Source organism: Grammomys surdaster, unplaced genomic scaffold (assembly GCF_004785775.1).
Source record: "Grammomys surdaster isolate TR1022 unplaced genomic scaffold, NIH_TR_1.0 146, whole genome shotgun sequence".
NCBI lineage: Eukaryota > Metazoa > Chordata > Mammalia > Rodentia > Muridae > Grammomys > Grammomys surdaster.
This window is the reverse complement of record NW_021604604.1, coordinates 1,581,924-1,599,277: the sequence shown is the minus strand read 5'-3', so window position 1 is coordinate 1,599,277 and position 17,354 is coordinate 1,581,924.

Sequence of the window (17,354 nt, the reverse complement as noted above, 5' to 3'; positions counted from 1 at the left end):
AAGAAGAAGAAGAAGAAGAAGAAGAAGAAGAAGAAGAAGAAGAAGAAGAAGAAGAAGAAGAAGAAGCCAATAATCAAAATGGGACAGAAAATTTGTCTAAAAATCCTATTAATTTTTTAAAGGATAAATATCGTGTCTTTGAACACATAACAAAGTGCCCTGAAAATAATTGCCAAGGCTCTAGGAGTTTCTTAGATTAAGCAATCCCGAGAAGATAAAATACTGGGAACCATGAGAAAGTCAAATATCTGAATTGCTTACACCTTACTCTAAATACTGAGATTAAAACATCCTTGAGCTTCAAGAGCATATTGTTAATAGTGAGATGTTTTTTGGAAGACGTGCATCAGTTTTACTTTAAGCAGAGACACATCCAAATAAGCCAGCACTGTCTGGCGATTGCTCTCCTGGGCATGGGCTGCCAGCTCTGCTCATTCAGGAGCAAGAAGGGAAACCACAAAGGCCACCAGCATTCTCTCAATTTGCATTCTGGTTTTCAAAGGCATCTTCTGTTGAATACAACAAGGAGTCTCACCCCACTACTAAGAAACAGGGGTTATTCTCTGGCTCCACCCACTGACTCCCACAATGGCTCTAGTAGAATTCCCCTTGGTTTACATTTTTTTCTTAACTGTGTTTATCTGTATTGATGTGGTGTCTTAATGTTTAAAGTAGATACCTAATCATTTCTTCCCATGGAATAACTTCACTCCTAAAACCAGCAACATTTGGGAAGCGAAGGAGAGCAGACAGCCAAAATACCTCTCTGTAATTATAGAAACCATAATGGCCTACTGAGGTAACTTGTGTGGTTACGTGTTTAAACAGGGTTGGGAGGGATGGGAAAGAGACTGGTATGAAGAAAACTGAATCTTTGACAATGGTCCGGAGACTTCCAGCAGACAGATATAACTTAAAAAAAAATCCCTATCAGAGCAGTAGTAGTTTGTGTATTCACATTTACTTTCTGTCCTTAACCATCTGACTTCTCTTTAAGTAAGAGAGTTGCTGGGCAGTGTAGGCTTAGGGCTTTTTTTTTCTTCTTCAAAATCTACTTTATTTAGGGTTCTTAAATGCTTCAACCTCCCTTCTAGTCCACCAATCAGAAGTAGGGGAAAAAGAAGGTTTCCTTGGGCCAATTCCTTTATTCATTGTCAGGATACCAGCAGTCCAGTCCGATAGCAAACACCACACATGAATCAGTATCAGCAGCATGATCCAGAAGAAATAGCAAGGCTCTGCCAAATCAGCAGAGTCAGCAGAAATGGACAGAATCAGCAGTAATAGCACGAAATACCAGGAGAAGGTCTTTGGCACAGTTTGGTCTATGAAGGGAAGACCGACAAAGACCAGTGAAGACCAACAGAGTGTGGCACAGGGTACCAAAGCAAGAATGTCCTTTCACTGTTTGTGGGGTTCCACTTTTATTCTTTCTAACCACCACACACTCTCTCAAGTGTCTGTTTTCAGCAAAACATCACACGCCCTCTCACAAGACAGCTTTCAGAAAAAAAAAATCATGTGATACAACTGAGTAGTTAAAGAAACCAGAAATTTCCACTTCAGGGTAAGAAAGCAGCTAGCTTCGCAGCACACACATCACTTGGTATGAACTCTAGCTCCAGAGGATCCAACACCTGCTCCTGGCCTGTGTGTGCACCTGTGCCCACATATGTGAGAACGTGCGCGAACACACACACACACTACACACATTAAATAAATACAAGAAGAAAACCCAGTGAATAAGAGGGGAAAGAAAACATGATAAGCTGCCAGCTACAAAATGGTGGTGGTGGGTGGGGTCAAAAAAGCATGTGAAGGGCTGGGGAGATGGCTCATCGGTTAAAAGCACCACTGTTCTATTCTAGCAGAGAACCCAAGTTCAGATCCCGCCCCTATGTCAGGTAGCTCACAAGAGCATATATCTCCAGCTCTAGGGGTGGGGCTCAATGCCAATGGCTTCTACAGGCATCCGCACTCACATGCATACACCCACACACAGACACATGCATGTGCAGATAATTTTAAAAATAATACAGGTGAATATATATTTTAAAAACAATTGTTATTAGAAATAAAAGTTCAGTCTTATTTATGCAATCCTGAGAAAGTATCAAGTAAAGGAGTAAGGCTATGCTTAAAGGCATGATGTACTGTGATTAAAAATGAATGTGTGTGTGTGTATGTATGTGTGATTTTGTGTGTTGAAATAATCATATAAACATGTATGTGTATATTATATATGAGATATAAACTGCATATTATATATTATTTTATGATTATATATATACATATAATCAGATTTAAAATAAAAATTATATAAAAAACCACAACAGGTTCACTATATAGGTCAGGCTGGTCTTAAACTCATTACCCTCTTACCTTAACCTCATGAATGCTGGGGTTACAAACATGGGCCACTGTTGCTAGCTCAAAAGTAGACTTTTAGTAACCCATTGTCTGGTTACAAACGCACTTGCAGGGACGAATTTAAATGCAAAATGTTTTCCCTGATTTCCATTTTAATGAAAGACTGCAGAATTAAAAACATAAGGATACTATGGATATTGATATATCTCTATGTATCTATGTATCTATTTATCTCTAACTCTATATCTAAAGCTATCTCTAAATCTATCTATCATCTATCTATCTATCATCTATCTATCTATCTATCTATCTATCATCTATCTATCCATCCATACATCTATCAATCATGCTAAATTTTCCTCAGAACTCTTCAATCCTTTAAAACCTTGGATCATAGATCAAGGACAGGGTTTTTAGGGCACTGACCTCACCTTCTCTGTAAGCCTGAATGGGCTGCTTGGGGGCTCCAGTCTAGAGGTGAGTCCCATAGGATGCTGCTAGATGCTATTAAAGCTATTCACTTTCCCAGTACATGGTGCTCTTCACTATGCCCATTCTCACATCTCATTTCTTTCCCTTTTCTCCCTTTCTTCCTTGGTGTTCACTTTTTAATATATCATATGTAGCCCAGGTTAGCCTCAAAGTCAAAATCCCTTTGCCTCAACCTCTTCTGTGCTACTCTTCTGATCATGTTTGATATTATTGCAAATGTTGCTTTCCTACTTAATTATGATGGATTCACTAAGACAAAGCCTTACTATGTGCCAGGAACTGGGCTATGCTCATTAGAATGCAAGTTCTTCAATGCCCCACACTAGGGAAATTTTTATTACCTCTAATAATGGTATATGGCTATGTTACCCTAAACAAGCCCAGCCTTGTCTAATAATAAAAATGTATATTAATTTGTAAACAAGAAAACTGAGGTTTATAGAAAGTAAATATTGTTGTTTTATATGCTGTTGTAAATATGATTCTGTATTCACAGACTCAACCGGCTGCAGGTCAAAATCATGTTTTAATAAGTGACTTACTGAATGTGCATGTTCTCTCATCTATGCCAACAACTATTTCCATAGCATTTATATTGTAGGGGTGTTACAACTAATCAAGAGATGGTGATGGGAAGGCATGTACTCAAATTATATGCACATATCATGTCATTTTATACTAGGACCTTGAGGATCTGGAAGTGTTATTATCTGAAGAAGAGGGCCTGGAGAAACAAGTCCCTATGGGTACCAAGGGATAGTCCATGTTATAAAGCCTACATAAACAGAACTGGCACCTGTCCTACATCTGTCTGACTCATACCACCTAAGATCTCACCTGTTGTTTTAACTTCATCTTCTGCACATCTGAAAAAGGAGACCTTTCATCCCACTGCAGCAGAAATAGAGCTTAGTAAATGTCCACAGTAGCATCCTTCCATTTTCAGCTACAGTTTTGGTTGGCTAGGGTTCTGCTCTGAGCTTGATGCTTTTCTTATGGTTACTTCACCTGTTAGAAACAACAGCATCCTGCCCAGTGCCTTCTAACACAGCAGTGTACCCATTTTGTATTGGTAGTGATTCTCAGTTGCAATCTTCGTGGAAAATTTCTCCTTGCTCTGTCACAGCTTCTCTTAAGATTATGAGAACCTATCTGCCTATTCTTGTGCCCTACTCAACTGTGGCTAAAGCAATTTGGGTCTAAGCCATAAGACAGAACTTAATCCTAGTGTAGTTTGTGGGTAACAAGAGTGTCCGTTGGGTCCTAGACTTGGTATTTGCTTTGTTGTTTTTCAGGCAGAGTCTCCCCATGTAGTTCTGGTTGGCCTGGAACTCATTACATAGTCCAGGCTGGCCTTGAACTCATAGATATCTACCTGCCTTTGCCTTCTGAGTGCTGAGATTAAAGATGTATGTCACCATGGCCATCAGCTTTCATAACTCTAGATCTACCTTTCCTCTTATTTTCCAGTCCTAAGAGCACAGGATAATAAGTCATTTGGACAAGAATGATCACTTTTGGCTCTTCTCTCGGAAAATCTGAATTGAACCAGTTGGGTTCAGTTGATAGTTTTTTTTTTTTGTATGGAACAATACTTAACTCTATACTAACTACTTCTGTGTCACTAGTTCTGAAATTCTGGACAGAAACAACCTAAGGGAGGAAATTTTTATTTTGGTTCATGATTTTGTACTGTCATAATATCTGGGAAGATATGGTTTCAGGAGGGACTGTGTCTGTAGAGATAGGAGCCGGAGGTGGCCATTCACATAATTGGTGGGTCAGTAAACTAAGACTCCATTATAGTCTGGAATCAGGAATAGATACAACCTTCCAAGGCAGACATGTTCCTATTGCCTCTTTTCTGCTAGCCAGATCCCAGAGCTTTCAAAACCACACAAGCTGGGGCCATGCCTTCAAAACATGAGTGCAGGGGCCCAAGACCTGTTTCAGCGATTAAAAATGTGTGCTGCTCTTTCAGAGGACTTGAAATCAGGTACTTATCACCTGTGTTGAGTGGCTCACAACCCCCTATAATTTCAAATCCAGAGGATCCAATGTTTCTGGCCACTACATGTGCCCCTCCCTCCCAGCTCATTATAAATAAGCCTTTAACAAATAATGTGAGCCTAAGGTTGGTGGATTTCAGATTCAAACCATAACCCTCACACTCAAAGATCTTGGCTTTTTAAAAAAATCTACTTTATTTTTATATGTATGAATGTTTATATGTTAAATAAATTTTTATTTTAGAGTATTATATCTAGGCATTGTGTGTGTGCCTAGTCAAAAGAATGAGTCAGATATCCTGACAGTGGAATTACCGATGGCTGTGAGCCAGCATGTGGATACTGAGAATGGAAACCCTGGTCATATGCAAGAGCAACAAGTGCTCTAAACTGCTGAGCTGTCTCTTCAGCCCCAAAGTCAATGCTTTAAAAAGCCTTGTTTATATATTTATATACAGTTTTCTTGTAGAGCTTATGTATACTGTTTTTGTTTGTCTGTGACCTTTGTTGTTTTATTCCCTTTGATTAGAGGAAAAGTTGATTATAAATGCTTGTTATAGTTTAGCAGTGTATTCTAAAAGTTCACCCCTTTTTAATTGCTGACATATTATCAGTGCTTTCTATTTGGGTCCCTGCTTCTGGTTGTACACTCAGGAGCCTTGAGGTATCTTTTCAGAGAACTTCCCTATAGGACCCATGTGACATGCAATGGTCACTATAGCTCTCCTCCTACAGTGTCAGGCTGTGTTTCTCCCTCTCATACTATCAGAAATGTCATCCCTTTTCTTTCCCAAGGGAGAAGCAGAATCACATGGTGGTTTTCTCTTTGGCTGGGCTCCACGCTAGTCCCTAAATCAGGCTGCATAGGAGACTCTTGATGGCGTGAAGTCCCGTGACTTCCTCATTCTGTTTTATCTTGGAGCAGTAACACAGTAATTCTCTGAGAGCTAAAGAAATAATGACAGAAATGCTTGCTCCAGATGGAGCAATATTCCAATTTGCAAGAAAAGCTTCTCCAAAATAACAGCTGTGAAGGGAAAGTATTTGCTTGAGAGAGATAATCGCAAGCCTTAGGAGTTTCCTTTCTACCAGTTAATCATTCACAGTGTTCAGTTGAGGCAGGTCAACGAAAGTCACGAAAAGATAAGAGGGTTGAAGAGCAACATTTACCTGGTCAAAGTCTATCGGTTCTTCTTGCAGCCTCTGTGGTCTGTTTCAGGGGCCCCACTTCCCACCACTGGTCGGAGAGCAAGGGAAGACCAATGGAGAAGGGTTTCAAGATTCACCTTAATGAGCTGAAGATTGAAATCTTGCTTCCACTCCTGCTTTTTTCCTGGGTTCAGGTGTTTTTTTATTTTTGTTATTCATACTTTGGTCATCTAATCTCTTTAGGATTACAAGTCTGTCGGTGGATCACGCCTGCCTCTACCCTCCACACTATTTCAGAGTCCAGCAATCCACTCTCCTCCCTTTCCATAGAGCCTTTCACTAGGTGAGTTACAAGTGACTGGTAAGGGGCTGATGAGATTGTGGAGATTCCTGGTCCTCCCCCACCCCCCAACAAAATTCTAGATGCTCATTTGCATGTCTGCAGGGAGTCACAACCATTCTACTTATACTAAATAACAATGTCTTCCAAGGCAATGCGCCCTCAGACATCACATCTAACCTAGTTCCTCTACTTCTGGTCTTAGAACAGGAGCTCAGTGAGGGACAGTCTCCTCCAGGTCTTCTTTTAAACACTCACACATGCTTGCCTCATCTCGGTAGTTATTTCTTGCTAATTCTACTTTACAGATGCCACACGTATATTTTAAAATGCAAGTGCTTTCCTATATATATAAAACACATCCATTCTCTGACTCGGGCAAATGCCCAAATGAATTTTATGCAGTAAAGAACATCATTTATGAGTTAATTAAAATTATTTGGGTCATTTATAATCACTGTGAATTGAACTGAACAGAATCAAAATAAAACTTGCAAAAATGGTAACTGTTTCTCTCTGCCTTGCAAAGCCCTCCAGGTGAAGGTCTCAATGCTCACTCTCTAACAGACCTGCAAGCCAAAGGGCTTGTGTTTGGTAGACAGTGTAGTCTGGAAGGCTGTCATCTGCTCCCCTCCCCCTGCCTCCCTGAGTTCCATCACAGAGAGTGGTGCCTGGCTGGGCACTATGCAGGGAAGCAGGGGAGATGAGCACTCGTTAGCTTCCCCATCCCCCTCCACACACTCCTCATCCTTCCTTTTAGAGCACTGTCTTAGTAACCATCCTTTCTTCTCACTGGTTACAATCTCCTTTTCAGTCATTCACAAAAAGGGAGAAACCTCTTGTCTTCCTAAAAGTGGTTTATTTCACTTTTTGATTATAAAATGAACATCTATTTCAACCTAAAAAAATTAAGAAAGGAGGGGTAGGTTCAGCTCTTAGGGATATTTCTCTCAGGTTTTGAGCCTTTGCTTTTTTTTTTGTTTTGTTTTGTTTTTTGTTTTTTGTTTTTTGTTTTTTCGAAACAGGGTTTCCCTGTGTAGTTCTGGCTGTCCTGGAACTCACTCTGTAGACCAGGTTGGCCTCGAACTCAGAAATCAGCCTGTCTCAGCCTCCCAAGTGCTGGGATTAAAGGCATGCGCCACCACTGCCCGGCATTTTTTTTTAAAGATTATTTTATTTTATGTGTATGAGTGCTTTGCCTAAAAGCATGTGTGAGCACTACCTGTGTGCCTGGTCTCCAAAGAAGACAGGTTCAGTGAACCACCATGTAGGTGCTGGGAATTGAACCTGGTCCCCCTGGAAAAGCGTCCAGTGCTCCTGGAGATATGGCTCAGCCATGGAGCTTTACTTTAAAAACAAACAAACAAACAAACAACCCCCCCAAAAAAACCTAAGATCAGCTAGCTGTAGTGCAGAGGGAGAAGGGTGTTCAGTTTGAGTCAGCTTGACTAGACCTGTTTCAAAAAACTAGATCCTGTTTTAAAAAACAAAAAGTGGTCTAGCTCAATTTATTCATTAGTTTTCCATTGTGCTAGTTTCCATTTAATGTTAATTTTGAAAATGAATTATACTTGTGTGTATATGTGCGTGCAGATCCAGTGTCACAGTGTACGCATGGAAGCCGGAGAATGGCTTGTTTCTCGCCTACTGTTGGATTTGGGAATTGAACTCAGATCATCAGGCTTGTGGGGCAAATACTTTTACTAGCTGAAAAGTGCTTTTAGTAGCTGGCCCCGAGAGTCATTAGAATCACGATTAGATCGTGATGATAGAGGATCCTCATAGCACATCCTGGAGCATCGTCAGAGCTGATTAACTGTTTCCTTGGGAGAGAGCATCTGATCTCCCTCCAGTGGTTAATACCAAGCAAACACCTTTTCATATACCCATGGGGCATTTTGATAGATGAGAACCCAAGAGATGTCTCCTTTATGCTAATTGAGGGAACTGGCTACATGTAGCAGATACAATTTTGAAAGGCAAATGAGAGTTTGCTTCATTAGCTTGTTTAACTACCTGGAGTGTGGCCAGAGCCAGGCAGCAGATGCTGCCGGCCTGTCCTAAGTTGTCAGTCAGGTGAGATACGAGCCTGGGGGGAAGCTGGCATGTTTTCAGACAGCATGTTTGCTTCGTAAGCTTCCTGACTTCCCTCTATACCATTCCAAATGCAAGACTGGCCCTACTGTGTGTACAGATTCTGTGTCCCTCACTGTCTAATGTGAACATACAGAGGCTCTTCAATGACTATTTAGGAGAAGACTCGATCTAGGAGTTAAGCGATCTTCAAAGACAGATGAAGTGAAACTTCTTCCACTCTACAGGCAAGTCAGACTGCTGTGGAAGTTCAGGTCCCTGGCTCCCTCTAGCGGTTGACCTGCACACTGGACCAGCAGGATGATTCTGCCCTGCACAGACCAGAAGCCAAGATCAGTGGTGTCCTTAAATGCCCTTTGGAAATAATTGGAGCTGTGTTTTTGAAAGTGTCTTTCTCACTTCACAGAAGTTCCTGTCTTAAGCAGGCCATCTGTATCTGCTACTGCCACGAGGCGTCAGCCTGGAATTTCTCCTCCAGGGCAGCATCTCAACGTCTTAAAAATGAATTCAATAACCCACAATGGGGTATGTGTGTATGTATACATGCACTCGTGTGTGTGTGTGATTTACATTTTTTCACTATGCTTTGCAACTTGTTATTTCCTGGTTGACGTTATGTCATGGACAATGTCTGTTGCTAACATGGGCCAAGCACAGAATAAAACAGCCATGGAGTTGATAATGCTCACATAAACTATGGGGGAGCACACAAGACATATTCTCACACATGCACACACACCCACACACATGCTAAAAAGTCACGTTTGCTTTTCATAAATTCGAAAGCATTAGAAAAACAATAAAAACCTGAAGAGATTTTAGGCTTCACTAATAAGCCAGCTTCTTGCTCAGCACTGTGTCCAAAGTCTGTGTGAGAGTCTTTTCTTGTAGTTTTAGCCAATTGCCTCAGTTAGCCACACCGCCATTTTACCTTTTTATTGAGTTCTTCATGTGCTTGACATGTCTGTAGCCAGGTCAGGTAACTTGGATAGATGGAGTACCATCTATCTCCTCCCCCGCCTCCTTTCCACCCACTTCCATCCTGCCCACCTTTTCCCTCCCTACCTGTATTTCCTTCCCACTTCCTTTCTTCCTTCCTGTCTGCCTATTTCCCTCCTGACTATTCCTTTCTAACTCCTTCCTTCTTACCTAAGGCAAACAACTGGAAATATTGGTGCAGATTTTCATATGTCTCTCCTTAGGGGACTCAAGCCACTGGCGGGTAACTCTGACTCCAGTCCTAGGCATACGGGCAAAGCAGCCTCTTCTTAGCTTTCTATCAGTTAGCTGCCACCATTGTGCTTGGCCCATAATTTACAGAAAGTGCCATCCGTAAATCGAGAAACACTTCCCTTTTGTGACTCTTAGTTCACCTGTCCAGTAAATCTTCTATTGCAGTTCCAACCACCTTCCTCTCACTCACCTCTTTCCTTCGGGATAGAAGCTGGCTATCCCAGCTTCTCAGTCTGTACTTGGCTAAGAGCAGGCCACCTTCCAGGACTTAATGCACAGCTGCAATGTGGGTGGGTAGGTAGGTGGGGACGGACAAACGTATCCACCTCACCAGACTCTCAACAATGAGGCCATGCATCCAGGCTTTTCTCTGTATTTCAACTGATGTCATGATGGACAAGGAAGGATGTGACCTGTATGAGTGGTGTTAGTACTTCAGTCCAGAAACCATTTCCTCTCCCCCCCCACCTTTTTTTTTTAATGAGATTGGACTCTCAATACTTTTTTGGAGGAGGGCTCTTTATGGGCTTGAAAACAAAGTGCTGGAGGAATGGAATTCAAAGGATGCTCTTAGCAAAGTTGGGGGTGGGGGTTATTCCAAGAGGCCAAACTATGCATTATGCCCTCACCTCCCTAGGCAGAGCAGCTGCTGGTCCTGAGGTCCCGAGGCTCTGGAGAGATGGACAGTTAGGGGCTAGAGGGCTTTGCTTGAGAGGCATTGAGGAGACTACTTCCTCAGCGTGCTGGATCCTGCTCTAGCTGACGCTGAGCAATGGAGGAAAAAGGAAGGGAAAGGGAGGTGAGACAGACCTTCAGGGTGGGCTGGGACTCACTGATTTTCACTAGGTAATCTGCATTTTATTGAAGACTTGCTGGCCTCAATGGGAAAGGATGTGCCTAGTCCTTCAGTGACCTGATATGCCAGGTACCCAAGGGGTGCTTCCTCCTTCTCAGAGGAGAACGGGAGGAGGAGAGGGCAAGGAACCATGTGAGGGATGCACTTGGAGGAGATGGAGCTTCCATCACGATGGAAAGTGAGTGAATAAATAAATAAATTAAAGAAAAAAAAAGACTTGCCAGTTTTCAGCCCTGATGGAAGGATGTGTGTGGGCTATTCTTGAAATGAAACAGTATTGGCACACCCTATGTAAAAGAAAACTCTAGTAGGTTTTGAAGTTACAACAAATGGACGAGTAAAAGTCGAGCCAGTCAAAGTTCAGGACTACCCCTTGTCTCCTTAGGTGCAGATATTGAACGCCGAAGCTAACGGACCACAGGGATTTAATTTTGTACTATCGTTCCTGTCTTAGTCTTTTGACATCCCTCAAGTCTGAGTAGGGAAAGGAAAACATGCTTGGTTTTGCTTTAAGCCCCAGTTTACCTTTAAAAAGTTTTGATGAAGAAGGTAACCTAACTTTCCCTGAGATTGGGGCAGCACCACAGTACCCCAATACTTAAAACATGTGATGTTAATAGATGATGCTCTTGGAGGTTTCGTTCTCAGTGAGAACAAAGCGAGCCCTGTCTTCATTGCACACTTGGCTGACCCCGCCGCTGTCTCGCCCCATGACTGCTGATGGGAGGAACCAGAGCATCCTCGTGCCCTCTGGCACCTGGCCTTGCTCGGAGTAATGTTGCTGGTCTTTGGGTGGAGAGTGTGATTCTTCTTGCTGAATGACTGGAGGACAGGGTTAAAGAAGGACAGCACTGGCTGGGTACTGGCTTCCACTTCTCCCAGGCTGTCTGGCTTGTGTTCTGCTGCTGGTAAGGCAGAGAGAGTGGGCAGGAGGGCTCTGTCTTAGGTGTTGTGCTAAGAAGGCTTTACTGTGCTTCCGGCCAGCAGATAACTTTTTCCAGAGAACAATGCCTCACCATCTTGTGCAGACACCAGGGGTTCCCAGAATGTATTTTATTCAAATATCATCTTAGGAATTTGTTAGAAATTCAAATTTTTGGACTCCAGTCCAGAACTACAGAATCCAAAACTCTGAGGGAAGGGAGTCACTAAGTGTCTGCAGCCCCTGAGGATTCTGATGCTCGAACAAATGTAAGAGTGTTATTTCAATCACACCGTTTCTCTGGGGAGCCAGTGAAATGCTGGCTCCTGCCTCCCAGGCATACACAGGCCTCTGTCCTGTGGCTGAGACAGACACATCCCCAGCAAGAAGGCTGATGGCTGGAAGAGAGCTCAAGGTGTTGATTCACAACTGTATCTTGGTTATGAAAGTTGTTATCTTACCCGAGTACACTTTCACTTTTTATTATACATTTTTTCCAGGGCTGGATATTGAACCTAAGACCTGGCAAGGACTCTGTACACTGTATTTTGTACTCTGTCAAGGGCTCCACCATTTTTTATACTCTCTCCTTCAAAATATTGATTCCTAAGTAGGAAGACAGACTATAATTTTTGAATAGTTTGTTGGTTTGACTTAACTTTTACATATTTAAGGTATGGAATGTAGACCTCCCTGTTTACGCCTGACCTGTGCCTGCTGCTGGAAGGCTATAACATCTCATTCACTGGTTCCCATTTGCAAATTATTGTTACCATTGACATGAATTTATTTCTGCCTATCAATTAAATTAATACACTGATGTTATATCTTTCTTCTCTTCTTTTAAAATTATTCCCTCTCTGTCTCTTTGTCTCTCTGTCTCTCTGTGTCTCTGTCTCCCCCCCAGCCCCACACCTGTGACACAGTGTGCATGTGGAGGTCTAAGGACAACTCTCAGGTCTGCCATTCCATCAGGCAAATCCCAGGGAATAAACGCAGGCTGTCAGGCTTAGCGGAAAGCATCTTTATCTGATGGGCCATCTCCCGACCCAGGGATGAGACCTTTTATAGTGTCTTTGAGACAGGGTCGTGCTACATTGCCTTAGTGCTGACTTGGTGCTCACTATGTAGCCCAGTCTGGCCTCAAACTTGCCAACCTGCTGCCTCAGCCTCTCAAGAGCTAGGACTACAATCTGTACCACGGCACCTGGCTTTCTTGTCGTGGTCATGACCGCTTTTACTTCTTTTGGCAGCTTCAGAAAGTTAGTTACATCCTTTCTGTTAATTCTACCGATACCTGCCCTCACAGGCAGTTTACGTTGCCTGCTGTGGCCTGGTACACTCAGCTGTTTATGTGTATGTCTTGTAATCTTGTTGTTGGGAAGCATTGTGTTTTAGAAAACTCTATGCACTGGACTTCCTCCCCAGGGCTTGGGGTTTGTACTGCTTATTTGTTCAATGGTTTCCTGGATTATTTTAGTGACCCTGATGTTTTTGTTAAGCTCCTGGCCTTGCTGCTTAGGGACAGGCAGTTTTGGGATGCCCATAGCCTCCACACAGCCTCCTCTGTTTGGGGAGGTTCCTGACTCTTGAGCATCTCTCTATTCTGCTAGAAATGAAGCCAGTCCTCTCCCAGGAAGAAACTCTGAACCAGGGCCTAGTAGGATTTCTTTGTCTTGGTGAAACCACTGCTTTAGGCACAGAGGCTTGGGTGGAGGCAGGGCAGTACCTTGAGGCCTCCTCAGTTTCTTTCTGTGAACATGAAACCAGTTGGCCAGTTGGGTTAGGAGTGATGGGGGCTCCATCATTTTCAGTGATATGGTACTGAATGTAAAGCTATCAGCTTCCACTCAAGCTTGAAAGGAGATCACTCCTTCCCACTAAGCTTAGTCATATGCAGTGGTAGAAGAGAAATATGCTCACATGCTCTGAGAAGCAGCCTTCTGGCTGAGAGCAGGTGACAGTAGTGACCCTGCTCTGGGTTCTTTCAGTCCCAGTGGAGCCTCTGCCTCCTTGAACTGGTCAGTGTAGAGAAGGGAGTGCAGTATTAAAGGCAGGGAAACCGGAGACTGTAGATTAGTAGAAAATGGGCTGGGAAGGTCACATATGACAAATGGTTCAGTTATGAGAGTGAGAAGCAGGGGAGGGGGATCGCCAAGGATTGCCAAATCATGTACTACTGCTATTAAATTCCTCTGTGTGCCTGGACCGTGTGCACACATTTCTTCATGTCCTCACTCAAGAGCCCTAAAATAAAAAAGGAAAATGTCTAAGACAGTTAAAATCTGCTGCTTTAGCTGAAAATACAGTTTAGCTTGTTGACCTGAGATAAATTCGGTTGATCAGATTATGTCAGTACACTGAGAGCATTTCTCACCTTTGGGGCTTTTCACATAGAGCTCTGTTTAATGTCTTTTTAAGGATAACAGATGAGGCAAAGGTGTACTGCCCTGAGCGAGCTGACTAGAGCTTTCCTAGCTCTAGGGAGCAAAACTAGGGACAAAGAGCACCCTGCTGTGGAGTTCTACCAGGTGCAGGGGATCTCAGCCCACCCTGCCCCCAGGGGACCCCTGAGAGTCGGCATATTCAGAAAGAAATGGAGAACAGCATTAGCTGTCTAATTAATTAATCCAACATATGTTACTTGAGCACTACTTTCTCTGGGTAATTCAAGACAAACACAGCCTGCAATCTCTAGAAGCTCATATTTTAATTGGGGGAGGGAGAGGGGGAAAGAGACAGGGAGAGGAGGGAGAAGGAAGGATGAAGAAGAGGGGAGAGAGCAGGCAAGAGGGGAGGGGAGTGGGGGAGGAGCGGGGAAGCTGAAGGTGAAAAGAGGGGGAAGGAGGAAGAAGGGAAGAGGAGGGAACTAAGAGGGGAGGGGAAGAGGAAAAAGAGTAGGGGACGGAGGGGGAGGGGTAAAAGAAGCAGAAGGAGGCATGAGAGAATTTCAAAATAGGAGGAAGCAAGGTAACAGCATGGTGAGCAGCTGCCAGGGAGGACTCTGAGGGGGACACGGCCACAGCAGGGTCTTCTTGTCTGTTGGGCTTAGTACCCTGGCTTGTTCCGTGGTGTGTGAAATCTGGAGTGGGTTGTATTTTAGCCTCTGCATGTTGTATTCAGCAATATTATGTTCTGTAACAATGGCAAAATTAAAAGAACAAGCATAATGACCAGCAAAACGAAACAGGGAAGTTTTAAAAGAATTTAGGTGCCCAAGGCTTTGTTGTTGTTGTTGTTTTGTTTTGGCTTTTTGAGACAGGTTTCTCCATGGAGTTCTGGCTGTTGTGGAACTTGAATAAGCCTAAAGTAGATATTATTGTAATGAAGGAAAAGAAGTATAACTACTCAATAGATTTCATATTTGATTAGTGTGGTGGGCTTTCATGCACGGGCTACAGCCTGATGTGATAATATCTTAGAGAAATGACTCTAGCTAATTGTTAAAGTAATATTTATAAAACGAAGAGATCTACAGACATACAATTTAAGTAAAATAAAAGCATACTACTAAGTTTTCTAAATTAATTGCTTTTTAAAAATTAGTTCACCTTATGTGTATGAGTATTTTACCTGCATGTAGATCTGTACAGCTCATGACCCCAGTGCCCGCGGAGGTCAGAAGAGAGCATCAGATTCCCTAGAACTGGAGTTATATTACAGATGGTTGTGACTTGCTAAGTGGATGCTAGGAATTGAACCTAAGTCCCTGGGGAGAGCAGCAAGTGTCTTTAACCATGGAGCCACCTCTCTAGCCCATGAACTAATTCTTTAGTTTCAAAACAACCAGCAGTTAAAATGAACAAACTCAAATTAAAATATGATAAAACTCAATAGAATACTCCATGAACCACTTTAAACCCTCTAAAACACTGTGCCTCATCTCATGTGTCTGCCTTGCCGCTGTAGATTCTAACTGTTAGTAAGAAAACTAACCCAAATCCCAAGCAGTCACAACAAGTGATAACACAGACACTCAAGTCTGCATTCACAATCCTCAGGCTTTTGTTTGCTTAAAACTTTCTGTTTAAATGCAAGACACACAGGACCCCAGGAGTTGCAGGCATGGGTCTCAGCCAGATCCGTTTCAAAGACTCTGGATTGGGAATAACTGACTGTCCAGAACCAATGTCTGAGTCCGAATGGTCAACTCTATAACTAGGATTTCTCCCAACTGATTCCACACAGCGTCCAAGGTGCACTCAAGGACAAGTGGTAAAACAACAATAATTTAATATATACCAACAGCACTCTGTTACAGCAGTCATGCTGCAAACCTATCTGAATGCTTTTTAGTGTTATGACTCTGTTTCCCCTACCACGAAAGTAAAATGTAAGCTCAGTTTGGACAGGGTCTTCTGAGAGAGGATGTGCTGTTAACTACCAAGTCTCCAGCACCAGTCAGATTTCTTATAGTGCTGAAATTCTTCAAAGACAATTTCTCCTGTTGGTACCCACACTCTGGTCTTCAGCACTCTTCCATTCCAGATATGGCCAAGGATTTTCCCCAAGCTTTCCTTGCCTATTATCAGGCTGCTCATGATTCCCAGTTTCTTTTCCTATGGTGTGGAAAGGCTTGTGGAGTAAGTATCTCTGTGTTCTGTTCTGCCTCTCATGAGAATTTTTACTCCAGCCTGAACTAGCATCTCAGAGCCTGGAAGTGGAGTCATCCTGGGAGTGGAGTCATCTGCTCTTTCATTCTACTTGTGGCAAAATAATCCCATAACGAAATCCCAGAACGAAAATGGCAGGGTCATATCCTAAATCACCATACAGCCTTGTGGGAGAAACCGGAGTGAATGGTAAGTGACACACAGGAAGATGACAGCTAGGTTCACAAAGAACCCACAACTCCATGAGGTACTGGTAGATGAGGAGCTACTAGGAAGATACACCCTCTGGGAAACTGGGGCAGCCAATCGATCGCCAGCCTATGAGCATTTGTAACCAACCATCGCACCGGCTCGGTGCGGTCAGCACTGCATCCCTGTGACAGTGGGCTCTGCCAGAATCACTCTGAAAAGACTCATCTCCGTCGGGGAGGGAGATTATAAAGAAAAAAGCAGCTCACAGCAGCAGCAGAGGGATGAGTCTCCCGTGACTCTCGAGAGGAAGGGCAGAGTCATTTCTTCCTTAAGAAAGGCCCGGACCTGCCTTGCGGGCCGGCGACTCTTCCAAGCCCTGTTTACTGACTGGCTTTGATATGAAACGCTCCATGAAGAGCGCCTTTGACGGATATCCTGTTAATTAACACACTACTTCCTCTCTGCCTAGACATTGGCAAGAATTTCCATGCTGTGAGCTACCTGAATTCCTGCCAATCTGTCTATCTTGGGCTGCTTTGCATAATGTGCCTTGTCTGAGAAGGTGCTTGGTCAGAGCAACTGGCTTTGGGACAGGCTTCCTGGAGCTGATTTTCTAAGCTGTGGTTGTCAGGGAGCCAACACACATTGTAGTAGGGTCAGGCTGGGAGCTAGGTGAAGTGAGCACCCATGTTTTATGCATCTGGGAGCTGTTTTCTTTGGGATAATGGAGGAAAGATGCACAGAAAGGGGATTTCAATTGGGTAAGTCTAAAGAAGCTGCACGCACAGTCCTTTCAGGTCAGTGTGAACAGACCCAGTGGAGCTGCGCCAAGGCTGGACAGGTCCGGTTCATTAGCATCTGAAAGCTGGGGCAGGGAATGGAGCTGAAGGAGGCTGTCCCTGGCTTCAGTAGAACAGAAGTGGAACTGACTGGACATACATACATTTCTTCTTCCTCCGCGGTGTCAAGAGGCTCAAAGGAGCCATCTCCTGAATGGTGAAGTAGGTTGTGCAACTGGCCAGCTGTAGAATGTGAGAAAATCCACCCTTCCTGGATTGTTTTCCCCTTATGAAGATTGGCTTTT